The sequence below is a fragment of the Glycine max genome, chromosome 5 (genome assembly GCF_000004515.6).
Source record: "Glycine max cultivar Williams 82 chromosome 5, Glycine_max_v4.0, whole genome shotgun sequence".
Lineage (NCBI taxonomy): Eukaryota > Viridiplantae > Streptophyta > Magnoliopsida > Fabales > Fabaceae > Glycine > Glycine max.
Genome location: NC_038241.2, coordinates 17,665,277 through 17,683,898, shown reverse-complemented (window position 1 = coordinate 17,683,898; position 18,622 = coordinate 17,665,277). Strand labels below are relative to the sequence as shown.

The 18,622-nt window shown below is 40.4% G+C and overlaps 1 non-coding gene and 1 pseudogene across 1 annotated transcript; one reads left to right on the top strand and one right to left on the bottom strand.

Moving 5' to 3' along the window:
- Positions 1–1,024: 1,024 nt before the first annotated feature.
- Positions 1,025–1,131, bottom strand: LOC113001768 (small nucleolar RNA R71). Its single transcript, XR_003267254.1, has one exon. It is a non-coding gene; the product is annotated as a small nucleolar RNA R71 (small nucleolar RNA).
- A 3,457-nt stretch (positions 1,132–4,588) lies between these two features.
- LOC106798801 (uncharacterized) overlaps positions 4,589–18,622 on the top strand; it is a 79,600-nt pseudogene continuing 65,566 nt past the window's right edge.

Below are 18,622 nucleotides of genomic sequence, written 5' to 3'. Positions count from 1 at the left end.
TTAGTTTGGTCAGATTTGAAAGTTCCAAAAAACTAGCAAATTTTGTGTTTTTCAAAACTTCAAACGGCCATAACTTTTGCTCCGGTTATCAGAATCGCAATTATTATATATGCATTTGGGGTAGAAAAAAATTTCCTACGCTGTGGCAGGCCGCCGTAGGCCGGCTGAGGTCTTAATCGTAAAAAAAAAACGATTCTGTCAAAAGTTTTTTATTTTTCAAGTTTTATTCACTTATTTTTCTTAACCCACCAATTTTAGCTTTCATAGTTAGACTTTGAATTTTTGTCTGAAAATTTTTGTGCTATCTTCTCATCATTTTATAAGGTTGCTCACAAAATTTCAAGTCATTTGGATATCATTTGAGGGTAGCTGTAGTTCAAACCTGCACCTTTATTTACATGACAAGGCAACTAGTTGTGCATGCTGAATGTAGTGTATGACTAGAGGCAATCCATCCAACTTACAACCCTTTGACCCAGAGATAGATAGGACATTTCATAGATTAGTTAGGCATCATTTTATACCTTTTGATCATCCTGAGCATTCCATTACTGGTGAATCTGTGCATTCTGTTATTGGTGATTTTGAACATCCTGATTTGGAGCATTATAATTTTGCGCATTCTGATTCTGAGGATTCTGAGAACATGGCACAACCTCCACCCCGTGAGAGGACTATAAGGGAAATGGCTGCACGTGATTTCACCTACGAAAGCTTGTGCATCCAATAACCTGATGAGGATGTCCCATATGTTCTTAAAATTGGACTGATTCATTTGCTTCCAAAGTTTCATGGCCTTGCAGGTGAAGACCCGCACAAAAATTTGAAGGAATTTCATATTGTCTGCTCCACCATGAAACCCCCAGATGTCCAGGAGGATCACATATTTCTGAAGGCTTTTCCTCATTCTCTGGAGGGAGTGGCAAAGGACTGGCTATATTACCTTGCTCCAAGGTCCATCACGAGCTGGGATGACCTTAAGAGAGTATTCTTGGAAAAATTTTTCCCTGCTTCCAGGACCACAACCATCAGGAAAGATATCTCAGGTATTAGACAACTCAGTGGAGAGAGCCTGTATGAGTACTGGGAGCGATTTAAAAAACTATGTGCCAGTTGCCCTCACCATCAGATTTCGGAGCAGCTTCTTCTCCAATATTTTTATGAAGGACTCAGTAATATGGAGAGAAGTATGATAGATGCTGCCAGTGGTGGAGCCCTTGGAGACATGACTCCTGCTGAAGCCAGGAATTTAATTGAGAAGATGGCTTCCAACTCTCAGCAGTTTAGCGCCAAAAATGATGCCATAGTCATTAGAGGAGTGCATGAGGTAGCTACAAACTCAGTTGCATCATCTGAGACTAAGAAGCTTGAAGGCAAACTGGATGCATTGGTTAACTTGGTAACCCAGCTGGCCTTGAATCAAAAATCTGTACCTGTTGCAAGGGTTTGTGGTTTGTGCTCCTCTGCTGACCACCATACAGACATTTGCCCTTCCATGCAGCAACCTGGAGCAATCGAGCAGCCTGAAGCTTATGCTGCAAATATTTACAATAGACCTCCTCAACCTCAGCAGCAAAATCAACCACAGCAGAACAATTATGACCTCTCCAGCAACAGATACAACCCTGGATGGAAGAATCACCCTAACCTCAGATGGTCCAGCCCTCAGCAACAACAACTGCAGCTTGCTCCTTCCTTCCAAAATGCTGCTGGCCCAAGCAGACCATACATTCCTCCACCAATCCAACAACAGCAACAACCCCAGAAACAACCAACAGTTGAGGCCCCTCCACAACCTTCCCTCGAAGAACTTGTGAGGCAAATGACTATGCAGAACATGCAGTTTCAGCAAGAGACCAGAGCCTCCATTCAGAGCTTAACCAATCAGATGGGACAATTGGCTACCCAATTGAATCAACAACAGTCCTAGAATTCTGACAAGCTACCTTCTCAAGCTGTCCAAAATCCCAAAAATGTCAGTGCCATTTCATTGAGGTCGGGAAAGCAGTGTCAAGGACCTCAACCCGTAGCACCTTCCTCATCTGCAAATGAACCTGCCAAACTTCACTCTACTCCAGAAAAAGGTGATGACAAAAATTTACCTAACAATTTATGTGCAGGTGAATCTTCTTCCACAGGTAATTTTGATTTGCAGAAGCAGCACATTCCCCCTCTTCCATTCCCTCCAAGAGCAGTTTCCAACAAAAAAATGGAAGAGGTAGAGAAAGAGATCTTGGACACGTTTAGAAAAGTAGAGGTAAACATACCTCTGTTGGATGCAATAAAGAAAATTCCAAGATATGCCAAATTCTTGAAGGAGCTGTGCACTAATAAGCGGAAGCTTAAAGGAAGTGAACGGATTAGCATGGGCAGAAATGTCTCCGCATTGATTGGTAAATCTGTTCCTCAAATTCCTGAAAAATGCAAAGATCCAGGTACATTCAGCATACCTTGTATTATAGGGAATATTAAGTTTGACAATGCCATGCTAGATTTAGGAGCTTCTGTTAGAGTTATGCCTCTGTCTATTTTTAATTCTCTATCTCTAGGTCCCTTGCAGTCAACTGATGTGGTAATTCATTTAGCTAATAGAAGTGTTGCCTACCCTGTTGGTTTCATAGAAGATGTCCTAGTTAGAGTTGGTGAACTGATTTTCCCTGTTGATTTTTATATTTTGAATATGGAAGATGGATTTTCTCAAGGATCAGTTCCCATCATTCTAGGCAGACCCTTTATGAAAACTGCTAGAACTAAGATAGATGTTTATGCAGGCACACTATCCATGGAGTTTGGTGATATAACTGTTCATTTTAATATTCTGGATGCTATGAAATACCCATCTGAAGATCTTTCTGTATTTCATGCTGAAATAATTGACCATGTTGTTGATGAATACATGACTGATCTTTATTCTAATCTGCATGCCTCTCACTCTTCATGCATTGAGTCTGAAATTGTACTTGATCATATGTCTAAATTTGATGCTGAGAGTGAATCTGAGAGTGATATTGATTGCATGTCTGGTGGTGGTGTTTTACCTCTTGAGATTGATTTTATAGAGTCAGATAGGACTAACCATGTTTCAGGAAGTACACATACCTCTGACTTTCTTTATGAGGTAAAGACTGAGAAACCATCTCCTTCTACCACTGTCCAGCCGACCACACCAGAATTGAAGCCTCTGCCATCAAATTTAAAATACGCTTACTTGGATGATAGCAAGAGTTTTCCAGTTATTATATCTGCCTCCCTTGCTGATGAGCAAGAGGAGAAGTTGTTGTCAGTTCTCAAGAAGCATAAGAAGGCTATAGGCTGGACCCTGGCGGACATTCTTGGTATTAGCCCATCCACATGTATGCATCGAATAAATTTAGAGGATGGAGCTAAACCAGTGAGACAGCCACAGAGAAGACTAAACTCGATGATTCTTGATGTAGTGAAGAAGGAGATAACCAAGCTTTTGCAAGCTAGAATCATTTATCCTATCTCCGACAGCCAATGGGTGAGTCCTGTCCAAGTAGTCCCGAAGAAGACCGGCCTCACAGTGACAAAAAATGAGAAGGAGGAGCTAATTCCTACTCGGGTGCAAAACAGTTGGAGAGTCTGCATTGACTATAGGAGGCTGAACCAGGTTACCAAAAAGGACCATTTTCCCCTGCCATTCATTGACCAGATGCTTGAACGCCTGGCAGGTAAATCTCACTACTGTTTCCTTGATGGTTTTTCTGGTTATATGCAAATTACTATTGCTCCTGAGGATCAGGAAAAGACCACATTCACCTGCCCCTTCGGCACTTTTGCCTATAGGAGGATGCCTTTCAGCCTGTGCAATGCCCCTGGTACCTTCCAGCGGTGCATGATTAGTATTTTCAGTGATTTTTTAGAAAATTGCATAGAGGTGTTTATGGATGATTTCACTGTACATGGATCCTCTTTTGATGATTGTTTGAATAGTTTGGAAAAAGTTTTGAATATATGCATTGAAACTAACCTTGTTCTAAATTTTGAAAAATGTCATTTTATGGTTGAGCAAGGTATAGTTTTAGGCCACATTATTTCCAAAAAGGGTATTGAAGTAGATCCTGCAAAAATTTCTGTTATTTCACAATTGCCTTACCCCTCTTGTGTGCGAGAGGTGCGATCTTTTCTTGGTCATGCAGGATTCTACAGGCGCTTTATAAGGGATTTTAGCAAAGTAGCCCTTCCATTGTCCAACTTGTTGCAAAAGGAGGTGGAGTTTGACTTTAATGACAGATGCAAAGAGGCTTTTGATTGCCTCAAAAGAGCGCTGACTACCACCCCCATCATCCAGGCACCCGACTGGACAGCCCCTTTTGAGCTTATGTGTGATGCATCAAATTATGCATTGGGGGCTGTCCTTGCTCAGAAAATTGATAAATTGCCCAGGGTGATATACTATGCTTCTAGGACTTTAGATGCTGCCCAAGCGAATTATACTACTACTGAGAAGGAGCTTCTAGCCATAGTTTTTGCTCTTGAAAAATTTCGATCTTATTTGCTTGGTACCCGCATTATTGTTTATACTGACCATGCAGCTTTAAAGTACTTGTTGAAGAAGGCTGATTCTAAGCCTAGGTTGATCCGATGGATGCTCTGGCTCCAAGAGTTTGACTTGGAGATCCGTGATAGGAGCGGAGCACAAAATCTAGTTGCTGATCATTTGAGTCGGATCGAACGTGTATCTGATGCAGATTCACCTATTCGGGATGATTTCGCGGATGATCATTTGTATATACTGTATAGTATTTCTGACTCTCTTTCTACTCCCTGGTTTGCTAATATTGTCAATTATTTAGTTGCTTCTGCTTTTCCTCCCTTAGCATCTAAGGCCCAAAAGGATAAAATTAAAAGTGATGCTAAGCATTTTATTTGGGATGACCCCTACTTGTGCAAATTGTGCAGTGATCAGGTCATTAGACGGTGCATTCCAGATCATGAGACTGACTCAGTCCTGCAGTTCTGTCATTCTTCCGCACCGGGAGGTCATCTGGGTGTTCAAAGGACAGCTCGCAAAGTGCTTGATTGTGGTTTTTATTGGCCCACCATCTTTAAAGATGCGTGGAAGATCTGCAGCACTTGTGAGCAGTGTCAGAGAGCAGGAAATACACTCACATGGCGACAACAAATGCCTCAGCAACCTATGCTATTCTTGAGGTGTTTGATGTCTGGGGTATAGATTTCATGGGTCCTTTTCCTGTCTCTTTTGGTTATGTTTACATTCTCCTTGCAGTTGACTATGTTTCAAAATGGGTGGAAGCCAAGTCCACTAGAACTAATGATGCTAAAGTTGTCGCAGACTTTGTCAGGTCTAATCTGTTTTGCAGGTTTGGAGTACCTAAAGCAATTGTTAGTGATCAAGGAACCCATTTTTGCAACAGGACAATGCATGCCCTGCTTAAAAAGTACGAGGTGGTACACAGGGTATCCACACCATACCACCCCCAGACCAATGGACAGGCATAAATTTCTAACCGGGAAATCAAGCGAATTTTAGAGAAGATTGTGCAGCCAAGCAGGAAAGATTGGAGTACCAGGCTTAATGATGCTCTCTGGGCACATCGGACTGCCTACAAAGCACCCATAGGAATGTCTCCTTATCGGGTTGTCTTTGGAAAGGCATGTCATCTTCCAGTGGAAATTGAGCACAAAGCTTACTGGGTAGTGAAGACTTGCAACTTCTCTATGGATCAAGCTGGTGAGGAAAGAAAGTTGCAACTGAGTGAGTTAGATGAAATCCGCCTAAAAGCCTACGAGAATGCCAAGTTCTACAAAGAAAAGACCAAGAAGTTCCATGATAGCATGATAGTTAAAAAAGACTTCGTGGTTGGGCAGAAAGTGTTATTGTATAATTCTAGGCTTGGACTCATGAGTGGTAAGTTGAGGTCTAAGTGGATTGGTCCTTTTGTTGTTACTAATGTTTTTCCTTATGGTACAATTGAGATCAAAAGCGACTCCACAAACAAGAGCTTCAAGGTCAACGGACATCGACTTAAGCCATTCCTCACGAACCCTTCTTTAGTGGACGTAGTGGTGGAAGAGACTTCCTTACTCCACCCTACTCTTCCTCCACCATGACTTAGGGAGTTTTTCTTTTCCTATCTCCTTCTTTGCTTTTATTACACTTGTCCGATTCTATTTGATGATTTAATTGTTTTTAATCTTTTAATTGTGCTACATTGAGGACAATGTGTTGTTTAAGTATGGGGTGGGAGTGTTCTTTGGTTTTGCTAGTTTTGTTGGTTTTGTTAATTTGTTAGTTGTGTTAATTTGTTAATGTTGTTAGTTTCGTCAAATTTTTAGTTTAATATTTTGGGTCAATTTTGTGTGCATGTACGACTTTGCATGTTTTTCTTTGAATTATAGGATATGTTCAAGAAATGGGTAATTGTTTTTTGTGACTTGAAATCCTTGATTCTTCTCTACATGTCATGATAGTTTTCAAAGCTCAATTTGAAAGTGATGAGTTTACCTTTGTGAGAATTTGAGCCATCCATCATCATAATCATTTGGTGTGTTTTGCCCCATTGACTGCTTGCACAATAGCCTTGGCTTGATTCTTGTTGATGCGTCCTAATTCACATGCATATTTGGAAATGATTGAGGCAATTTTGTTCTTATAAGCTTCTAGCCAAATGGACTTACCTTGAATTAATTCCTTTGATAGCCCTTTTGAGCCTTGTTTCCCTTTCCTTGTTTTGAAGCTCACTACAAGCCTTAAGTGAAAAACCATGATATCACCATATCCTTAAAGAATTTTGGAGCTTTGGAATTGTTTTGGGAATAAGTGTGTGTGGGGGGGGGGGGGGGGGTTTGTTTCATTGGATAACTTGTTTTGTTGGCTATACTTCATGATGTATTTTGGGCCATACTTGATGTACATTGTATATTGGTTAAATGTTGGACATGCTGAATGAAATGCTGTTTCTCAAAGGATATAGAGTAAAAAAAAAATCGAAAATGAAAAAAAAAAGCAATAAAGTTGAGTGAATAAGATCTTAAATGGCAAAAGAATGATGAGACTCTTGGTTCTACTCTTTATGTTTAAATTTTATCTTTACTTCTTTTTATTTTCTTATTTTTTTCTTATTATGCACTTATCCCCCATTGCTCCTCTATTCCTTTGGGATTTAGCCACTTATTCCATATTTTTCCATACCTTGTCCTTGGCCCCATTACAACCTTAAAAGACCTTTTGATCCTCATGTGCTTGTGTTTATGGGTTGATTGTCAATTTTATAATCTTGCCAAGTTTATGTGGTGTTTGTTTTCTTGGGTGCTTTGAGGGTAAATAGTAGCCTAGACACTTGAGAGATAGAGTGTATATCTTGTGAGGCTTTATCACTTTTCATTCTTGAGCTGATTAACTATTTTTCCATGATTGGGTTGCTTGGATGATTTTCATGAATGTCTTGACTTTTCAGATCTCCTTATGTTAGATGTTACCCATTACTTTCATTCCTTGATGTTCATTGAGAAATATGTGAATGTTTTTGTTTGTCTCTCTTTGATATCCTTGGATTTTGTTCTTTGTTTCATTTTGCCCAGGAGTGCAAAAGGCTAAGTATGGCGGGTTTTGATGTGCCATCATTTTCGTCTATTTTCTAAACCCTTTTTGCACCATTTAATTACTGATTGGTCTTAATTGTCAATTAATTAGGCAGTTTTATTATTTGGGCCCATTTAGCTAATTTGATGTTTTTAATCTAATTTCAGGAATTAATGAAACATTGGGCTTAATCCGGATTTTGGTTGTGGACTTGAAGAGGGCAAATAAAGCAGCGCTTACCTTAGTTAATTTCTAATTAGGAAATTTCGCAATTTTATTTTATGTTGTTCAGTGTTTATTTCGTTTTGGGCCAGAGTATTGTAATAGGGCCCAGTGACTTTGAGTGACTCTTTTTTAAATAGCAGCCTTGGGATTCGTGCAAGGCATTCTGTTATGCTATTCATTATTCAGAGCTTTGGTTTTAGGGTTTTACGTTTTCTGCTTTGATGCTACTGTTCACCTAATGCAATTTTACGTTTTCTACTTCTAATTACAATTTCGTTCTTGCTTCTTCTTCTACTCTCATTTACGTTTCTGTTTCATTTACGTTTCAGTTCATTTACGTTTCTGCTTCATGTTTCATTTGCGTTTTCTGTTTGAATCTATGGAAGGCTAGATTTTCTGGTGTTGTTTCCTTTTGAGGATGAAGCCCAACTCTCTTTGAGGTTTCGTTTGTAATGTGGTTTGCTCGAAGTTTTCCCTTCACCAGTTATCCCAAATTCGTGAATATTAATCAGTGCACGCTTCGTGTTCGATTAATTGCCTCTGAGCCTAACTTGTGTTCATGCTTAATGGACGAAGGGCTAACTGGTGTATGTGGTGCCTAATCACGTATTGAAAACCCTAAGTTGATTTTCGCTTAGTAAATTGAAATAGGGTTGGATTAAGTGGTTGACTGTTAGGGACGAATTCTCCATAACCCAAGAAAAGCGAATGGCTTCTGAATCAGAGGAAACAACCCGTTTTTAATATTAGTAGTTTAAAATTCCAGTTTACTTGTTCTGCTCTTTAATCACGAAACAAACAAACCCCCACCAATCGTTACTGTTACTGCGCAAGTATATTATGAACATTTGGTTTGTCATTGCTCATTGGGAAACGACCTAGGATCACTTCCTAGTTGCTGCATTTTCATGTTTATTTGATTCGGGTGCAGCCTCGATCAATAGCAAAAGTTTTCCAATAATTATATCTGCCTCCCTTGCTGATGAGCAAGAGGAGAAGCTGTTATCTGTTCTAAAGAAGCATAAGAAGGCTATAGGTTGGACCCTAGCGGACATTCCTGGTATTATCCCATCCACATGTATGCATCGAATAAATTTAGAAGATGGAGCTAAACCCGTAAGACAGCCGCAGAGAAGACTCAACCCGGTGATTCTTGATGTAGTGAAGAAGGAGGTAACCAAGCTTTTGCAAGCTGGAATCATTTATCCTATTTTCGACAGCCAATGGGTGAGTCCCGTCCAGGTAGTCCCGAAGAAAACCGGCCTCACCGTGATAAAAAACGAGAAGGAGGAGCTAATTCCTACTTGGGTGCAGAACAGTTGGAGAGTCTATAGGAGGATGCCTTTCGGCCTGTGCAATACCCCTAGTACCTTCCAGCGGTGCATGATCAGTATTTTCAGTGATGTTTTAGAAAATTGCATAGAGGTGTTTATGGATGATTTCACTGTATATGGATCCTCTTTTGATGTTTGTTTGGATAGTCTGGAAAAGATTTTGAATAAATGCACTGAAAATAACCTTGTTCTAAATTTTGAAAAATGTCATTTTATGGTTGAACAAGGTATAGTTTTAGGCCACATTATTTCCAATAAGGGCATTGAAGTAGATCCTGCAAAAATTTCTGTTATTTCACAGTTGCCTTACCCCTCTTACGTGCGAGAGGTGCGATCTTTTCTTGGTCATGCAAGATTCTACAGGCGCTTTATAAGAGATTTTAGCAAGGTAGCCCTTCCACTATCCAACTTGTTGCAAAAGGAGGTGGAGTTTGACTTTAATGATAAATGCAAAGAGGCCTTTCATTGCCTCAAAAGAGCACTGACTACCACCTCTATCATTCAGGCACCTGATTGGCCAGCCCCATTTGAGCTAATGTGCGATGCATCCAATTACACATTGGGGGTTGTCCTTGCTCAAGAGATCTCCTTACTTCAACTTACTTTTTTTCCACCATGACTTAGGGAGTTTTTATTTTCCTATCTCCTCCTTTACTTTTATTACATTTGTCCGATTCTATTTGATGGTTTACTTGCGTTTAATCTTTTAATGGTGCTACATTGAGGACAATGTGTTGTTTAAGTAGGGGGGGGGAGGAGTGTGTTCTTTGGTTTTGGTTTTGCTAGTTTTGTTTGTGTTAAATTTGTTACTTTTGTTAGTTTTGTTGGGTTTCTAGTTTAATATTTTAGGTCAATTATGTTTGCATGTACAACTTTGCATATTTTTCTTTGAATTATAGGATATGTTCAAGAAATGGGTAATTGTTCTGAAAATAAAAGTCTCTTGACATTTTGTGATTTGAAATCCTTGTTTTTCTTCTACATGTCATGATAGTTTTGAAAGCTCAATTTGAAAGTGATAAGTTTACCTTTGTGAGAATTTGAGCCATCCATCATCATAATCTTTTGGTGTGTTTTGCCCCATTGATTGCTTGCACAATAGCCTTGGCTTGATTCTTGTTGATATTTCCTAATTCACATGCATATTTGGAAATGATTTAGGCAATTTTGTTCATATAAACTTCTAGCCAAATGGACTTACCTTGAATTAATTCCTTTGATAGCCCCTTTGAGCCTATGTTCCCCTTTCTTTGTTTTGAAGCTCATTACAAGCCTTAAGTGAAAAACCATGATATCACCTTACCCATAAGGAATTTTGGAGCTTTGGAATTGTTTTGGGAATAAGTTGGGAATAAGTGTGGGGGTATGTTTCATAGGAAGATATAATTTTTGGCCATGCTTGATGTATTTGTATATTGCCTAGTTCTTGCTTTAATCTTCAAATTCATACTGTTTTAAAAAAAATTCAATTGCTACAAATTCTGCAAATTCGAACTTTTAAAAAAAAAAACAAGAAGAAGAAAAGAAGTGAAGTTGAATAGATGAGGTCTTGTTATGAGAACTTGATTTAGGAGCCTTGGTTGATTTTGTTGATATTAGAGGGTTTGGGTTTACTACTTGTGCTTAATTTCCACTTATTCCCCATTGTTCCTCTATTCCTTTGGGATTTAGCTACTTATTCCATATTTTTCTTCCCTACCTTGTCCTTGGCCCCATTACAACCTTTAAAGACCTTTTGATCCTCATGTGCATGTGTTTGTCAAGTTGTTGTCAATTTTAGAATTTTGCCAAGTCTATGTGGTGTTTGTTTTCATGGGTGCTTCGAGAGTAAACAGTAGCCTAGACACTTGAGAGAGATAGAGTGTATATCTTGTGAGGCTTTATCACTTTTCATTCTTGAGCTGATTAACTATTTTGCCATGATTGGGTTGCTTGGATGATTTTCACAAATGTCTTGACTCTTTGGATGTCTTCATGTTAGATGTTACCCATTCCTTTCATTCCTTGATGTTCATTGAGAAACATGTAAATGTTTGTGTTTGTCTCTCTTTGATATCCTTGGATTTTGTTCTTTATTTCATTTTTCCCAGGAGTGCAAAAGGCTAAGTATGGGGGGTTTTGATGTGCCATTATTTTCTCCTATTTCTTAATCTTTTTTTGCACCATTTTAAGTACTGATTAGTCTTAATGGTCAAATTAATTAGGCAGTTTTATTATTTGGGCCCATTAAGCTAATTTGATGTTTTTAATCTAATTTCAGGAATTAATGAAGCATTGGGCTTGAATCCAGAATTGGGCTTGAGCTTGAATCCAGAATTGGGCTTGGACTTGAAGAGGGCAAACTATTTTATTCTACAAAATTAGATCTTATATTATCTTATCTTATCTAGGTATTATTTTGATTTGATCTCATCTAGATATTATTTCATCTAGATCTTATCTTATCTTATCTTATCTAGATTTTATTTTATTTTATTTATGGGCTTGGATTTAAAACAAATTTGTAAGCTTTGGGGCTGGAAAAACTATATAACAGCACCAAGGTTCTAGTTTAGCCCTCTCTTCTCTCTCTCCTATTTTCATTTTTAGTCTTAGGCTTTTCTTCTTTTAGACATTATTTTCGTTTTGCAATTCCTGTTCTGACTTTTCGTTTTAGCAATAAAATTTCATTCTCTATTGATTAATGGAAGGGAAAGTCCCCAACATTGTTTTCTCTTGAGGATTAAGCACAGTTCTCTTTGAGGTTCTACTATTACTGTTAACTTCTGTTCAGTTTTTCCTCTTCACTAATTACTCTGAATTTGTTGCTATTAATTCATGCATGCTTAGTGCTTGATTAATTGTCTCTGCGCTTAATGATCGTTTATGAGTAATTGGTGTATGTGTTGCATAATCAAATAATGAATACCTTATGTTAAATTTCGCTTAGTAATTTAATTTAGGGTTGGATTAAGTGGTTAAACTGATAAAACATAAATTCTCGCAACCTAGGATAAGAGACTTGCTTGAGAATCAAGGGGAAGCAATGTATTTTAATTTTGATATTTTCTAATTCAATTTTACTCGCTGTTTAATTTACAAAAGCAAAACAACCCCCCCCCCCCCAATTTGTTACTATTTCTTACAATCTCTTATGAACATTTGGTTTATGATTGCTCATTGGGAAACGACCTAGGATCACTTCCTAGTTACTACATTTTTAATGTTTATTTGATTCGGCAACGGCCTCGATCAGCATGTAGCCCTCTAAAGGGGAGGACGTGTAGCCCTCTGAAGGCGAGGACGTGTAGTCCTCTGAAGGCGAGGACGTATAGCCCTTTGATGGCTAGGACGTGTAATCCTCTGAAGGCAAGGGCGTATAGCCCTCTGAAGGTGAGGGCGTGTAGCCGTCTGAAGGTGAGAACGTGCAGTCCTCTGAAGGTGAGGACGTGTAGTCATCTGAAGGCGAGGGCGTGTAGCCCTCTGAAGGCGAGGGCGTGTAGTCCTCTGAAGGCGAGCGCGTGTAGCCCTCTGAAGGTGAGGACGTGTAGTCCTCTGAAGGCGAGGGCGTGTAGCCCTCTGAAGGCGAGGGCGTGTAGCCCTCTGAAGGTGATGACGTCCAGTCCTCTAAAGGTGAGGACGTGTAGTCCTCTGAAGAGGAGGACGTGTTGTCCTCTAAAGGCGAGGGCGGGTAGCCCTCTGATGGCTAGGACGTGTAGTCCTCTGAAGGCGAGGGCGTGAAGCCCTCTAAAGGAGAGGGTGTGTAGCCCTCTGAAGGTGAGGACGTGTGGTCCACCGAAGGTGAGGGCATGTAGCCCTCTGAAGGTGAGGACGTGTAGTCCTTTGAAGGTGAGGACGTGTAGTCCTCTGAAGGTGAGGGCATGCAGCCCTCTGATGGCGAGGACGTGTAGTCCTCTGAAGGCGAGGACGTGTAGTCCTCTGAAGGCGAGGACGTGTAGCCCTCTGAAGGCGAGGACATGTAGTCCTCTCAAGGTGAGGGCGTGTAGCCGTCAGAAGGTGAGGACGTGTAGCCCTCTGAAGGTGAGGACGTGTAGTCCTCTGAAGGTGAGGACGTGTAGTCCTCTGAAGGCGAGGGCGTCCAACCCTCTGAAGGCGCGGACGTGTAGTCCTCTGAAGGCGAGGGTGTTCAGCCCTCTAAAGGCAAGGACGTGTAGTCCTCTAAAGATGAGGGCGTGTAGCCCTCTAAAGGTGAGGACGTGTAGTTCTTTGAAGGTGAGGACGTGTAGTCCTGTGAAGGTGAGGGCGTGTAGCCCTCTGAAGGTGAGGACGTGTAGTCCTCTAATGGCGAGGACGTGTTGTCCCTTGAAGGCGAGGACCTGTAGTCCTCTTAAGGCGAGGGCGTGTAGCCCTCTGAAGGTGAGGACATGTAGTCCTCTGAAGTTGAGGACGTGTAGTCCTCAAAAGGTGAGGGCGTGCAACCCTCTTAAGGCAATAGGTACTAGTACCCAAGGGTCCTCCCTTATGAGAAAGCAAAAGATTGACTTATTGAGAGGGCCAGTCATCCCAAATTCAAAAAGATTGGACATTAGATGTAGGAAATCCATGTAGTTAACATGACCTTTAGGGATCCAGATGCATGCAACCTTTCTCTTGAAATGTGGTAAATGCAGACTTCGTATACAACTATGTAATACAGTGGAAAGTTGTACAATGTTCATGACATTCTTTCCCTATTTTGTAATTTTGATTCTGATTTATTTTTTTTTTAAAAACACTGATTGACTGTCCTTTTGAAAGAGGTGATAATTCATGCAACCTTATCCTATCTTTTGCAAATCTCTCCGGGAACTCCCTCAGAGTGTGTGTTCTGTTTGATTTAGTCACTTGACCATTTTGGAGTGACGGCAATGGAGTTGTTTGATGTTTAATCAATCCATTGAAATCCCAGGGTTTGTCCCCCCCCCCCTTTTTGTTTAAAAACATCGACGGTTGAGAACTTTTGATCCACCCCTAGGTTCACTTGAGGCTCATGCACAGTGCCCCTCATTACCCCAGTGTAAGGCTTTGAGGTACCAATCGTTGTCTTTTGTCATGACCTTGTAGCAGGGAACCTATTGGGTGAGAACTTGTAATCTGCCCCTAGGTTCGCTTGAGGTTTATGCATGGTGCCTTTCATTGCCCTAGTGTAAAGCTTTGAGGTACCCATCGTTGTTTTGTTTTCACAACCTTGTAGCAAGAGGAGTTGATTCTCGCAAAAAGAATTTTTCAAGGACGAAAAATAGTTTGAAGGATTTTTCAATTGACAGGTTAAGTCAAATGACTCCTATTCTTGATAACTCACTTCTCTCTAAAAAAGACAAACTTTCAGGAATGATAAAATGAGCTCACATGAATGTCTATATTTTTACTTGAAAACACAGTCAATCAAAGGCTTTTTTCTTTTTCCTTTTTGAACTTCTTTTTTTTTTGCTTTACTCGTGTTTACGACACCCTCACCGAATGTGTAGCACGAGTAATTTCTGATTGAACGGTTTTGGAAGTCCAAACTCAGGAGCGCAGGTCGCTTGAGCAAACAAACCAATGGCTTGCACCCACATTCCAGTGGAAGCAAAGATGTAATTACGAGAGGATGAGGGACAAAGATGTCAAATTTATCCATTTTATTTAGCATTGTAACTGTGGTTTACAATAATGGCATAAACTTGAAAATCCTGATGGATCATTAGAGACATCTAACAACAACTTTAAAAAATTGCCCCATGTGTGGTGTCGCTTGTCAATGTTAGGATTCACAAGCGATTCTCCTCAAATTTCAGCCAGCCCGCATCAATTAGAGTTTGCACCTTACGCTTCAGGGTGCTACAATGCTCAATGGAATGCCCCGGGGCTCCTCCATAATAAGCACACGTTGTGTTCGAGTCGTATCCTCGAAAAAATGGAGGTTGATGAACCTTGGTTGGGGTTATGGCTACCATTGAATTATCAAGTAGATATGGGAGCAAGTCAGCATAAGACACCGAAATTGGGGTGAATTCTACAGGCTTTTTTGCTGCAAAATTCATTTCTGGATGGTGTTTTGGTTTGTGCCAAATGTGATGTTCGTCATTGAAAGTGTGGTAGACAAGCTTTGTGGTTGATTTAGGGATGGCCTTTGTGGATGACTGGGTGATGGGTAATGAGAAGAGTTGATATTGGCTGAGTAATGACATTGTTGGGCTGGTGGGAAGTTTGGCCACGTAGGAATGACAGTCGCAGCATGGGTTTCTCCTTCAATCTCATCCTCTTCATTTGCCCCAGTTTTCTCATTCATCACAACAGGATGATCAAATTTGCCTCTTTTCATACCTGCTTCGACCCTTTTGTCGGTGAAGACCAAATCCACAAAGCTTGAAGGTGCGTACCCCACCATTTTTCCATTGTAAAATATTGGTAATGTGTCCACTATCATTGTTATCATTTCTTTCTCCGTCATTGAGGGAACCACTTGACCCGCTAGATCCCTCTCCCTTTGGGCGTATTCTTTGAAAGATCCGTGCCCCCTCTTGCATATGCTCTGTAGTTGCATCCTATCCAGAGTCATATCAGAATTGTACTGATACTGCCTAACGAAGGCAACCATTAGGTCCTTCCAAGAATGGACTCGGGAAGGTTCCAAGTTAGTGTACTAGGTAACAGCTACCCCAGTAAGACTTTCTTGGAAGAAATGTATCAGCAGTTCCTCATCTTTTGTGTATGCCCCCATCTTCCGACAATACATCTTTGGATGGTTCTTGGGGCAAATAGTCCCCTTGTACTCGTCAAAGTCTGGCACCTTGAACTTGGGAGGGGTGATGATATAGGGTACTAGGAACAACTCTTCTAGGTTTGCAAAGGCATAATCTCTGCCTCCTTCAACGACCCTGAGCCTTTCCTCTAGAGGATCTAACTTTTCCCATTCCTTCCATAATAGGAGGGATTTTACCTGTTGTGGAATGCAAGGGTTGTGGTTTGGGGGCGAAATTGAGGGCCCTCCAAAATGTTTTGCAGGAGTATACCACCAACTACTTGCCCTTCAGTGGCATATCTGAGGCAAGGATTGAAGTCGGCTAGATTGTGGTGGGGAATTTCATGTGTTTCCCCACAGTTTGAGAGACATGTGCATGATCAGTTTGGGGTTGTCGGCTCTCAATGAGTAGGGGAGTGGAGTTATTGATATTCTCACTAGGAGTGTACGCCACATTGGGTGGTGTATAGTTGGGAGGCAAGCCATATGGCGGGAAGGCGTGCTTGTTTTGAATTTGCACATAATAGGGGCCGCTCGTACTCCCCAAATCTTTGCCTACCATAGCTGATGTTGGATGATTCATTTGGTTGAGGCCAGATGGGGGCATCGGGTTAACCTTAGCAACAGCGCTGGTAGCGGCAACTGCAACTGCATTGGCTTCCATTATCTTCTTCATGCTCACCATGGCCTCCATCATTGTGGCCATTTGCTCTTTCATGGCCTCCATGTCGGCCTTCATCTGCTTTTGCACCTCCTCTACTTCACCCATTACTCTAGATCTAGCACGCGTTTGGTAAGGGCGTTGTAAAGCGTGTTCTTTCGGTTTGATTACAATGTTTACAGTTTGGATTTCAAGGAAAGAATGCAATGAACAATGCAACCAATGAAAAGCATGGATGTATGAGAATGATGCATTGTTGAAGTACTGTGATTTTAGACAGGACACGGGGTTGAATCAATTTAGATTTTCAACATGGTCCATGACATCTTTGTCAAGGTGAAACTGGAAGTAACAAGGACATCAACAATCCTAAATGTGTTTGGCAGTAGACGAAGCAGCGATGTAACTCGATCCCTCTTTTGCCCCAATTTTTGCAAGATGGTTACTTCCATGCTTCAACGTGACTTGATGAACCTTTTCGTAAAAGCATGAGTTTGGTTCAACCCCATAACCCAAGGAATGGCAATTCTGATCGCCAATACTTCGACAACATTTCATAGGGATGAAAGACTCGGGAATATGTATGCTATGCATGGAAAAAGTAATTATGAGATTGATATGCCCGAAGAAACATCATTTCCTAGTTAACCACGCATTAGGTACCATGCTCAATTATTTTGTTTTGTTGTTATTTTTTTTTTATAGAAATAGGTTTATGATCCCAACATCGTTGGCTCATGCAACTAAGAATGTAGTATGAATTTTCACGCCTCCTTTTCTTGTTTTCATTTTGCAGAGAAAAATGCAAGGATCATGCATGAGCAAACATGAAAACAAAAGGTATGCAGTTTGTAGAACAAAAAGTATGTTGAACGCATATGCATAATGATGCAATGACTCATGCAAAATGTGATGCTGGAATATGATAACGGACAAATGCAGGAATGATATGTTCATTATGATGCCATAAAGAGATGCTTATGCGATGCATGATATGAATGCATTTACGGACACAAGAGCCCGGAAAATTATCTCTTCTTACTTGCGCATTCGGGGACGCAGTGCCCCATGTGTGCAGTTAAGAAGGTGATATGGACCTTCTGGCTTCCCATGACAAAAGACGAGACCAACATACAACGCATGTGTGACGACATGATGCAGATACGCAAAAGCGCAACAGGGGGATGTACGCAGCATGACAATATCCTCAAATAATCATACAACAAAGGCGTACATGACATTTAGGTTATATGCATGGCAGTGTTTAAAAGGCACGCAACGTGTTCGCTTCATGCCCCTATTTTAGGGACCTAAATGAGAGGAACTAAAAGGCTTTTAGTGATAATTCCCAAGGTGGTCATATCTCTCTTGATGGTTTCTAGAGGTATCATCCCCTTCGAAAAACATATTGCGGCAATAGGGACTACCAGCAATAATATGTTATCAAAGAAAAAAACTCTAGATGAGGGTTCACTATTATCAAGCAAGTTGGAGACCCAGCATGACCACAAATTCACCTCCACTGTTATCAACTCACAGTGTGTGCAAATAGTGTTGGTGTTTGGGTGCATCAAATGAATAAATATCTATCTCATGCATACATTTTAAAAACACACTAAAAGCATCAAAGGGTTATATACAAGAATGTAAGAGAAAAAAAAGGAAACCGACAAAAGAGGAAGTCATGATATTGCACAAGATTAGAAGGCCTAACTCTCTAAAAACAGTCCCCTGTGGAGTATCCTCAATTTGCGATGAGGAAATCAGACCTACGTAGTTCTTACAAAAACGGTAAAGTTACATGTTGATTTTATGCTTTTGAACGGTCCATGTTAACCGATAAAAGCGAAGAGGACCGTTTAAGGCGTTGGACCTTAAAACGGTTTTGAGTGACTTTTGCGGACAAAAGCTTGATTTCTGAGTTGATTTTAGCCTTAGTTTCACTTTGGTTATTAGTCAATTGATCCAAGGAAACTTCCAAAGAAAAACGCCCGATTGATTTTTTTTTATTATTTTATTCAAAGATATTTTGATTATTTTATTATTATTTTTTTTAAGATATTTTGATTATTTTATTATTATTTTTTCCTTTTTTGGTTTAACCGTGGTTACAGTGTGAACGATCGGTTAGA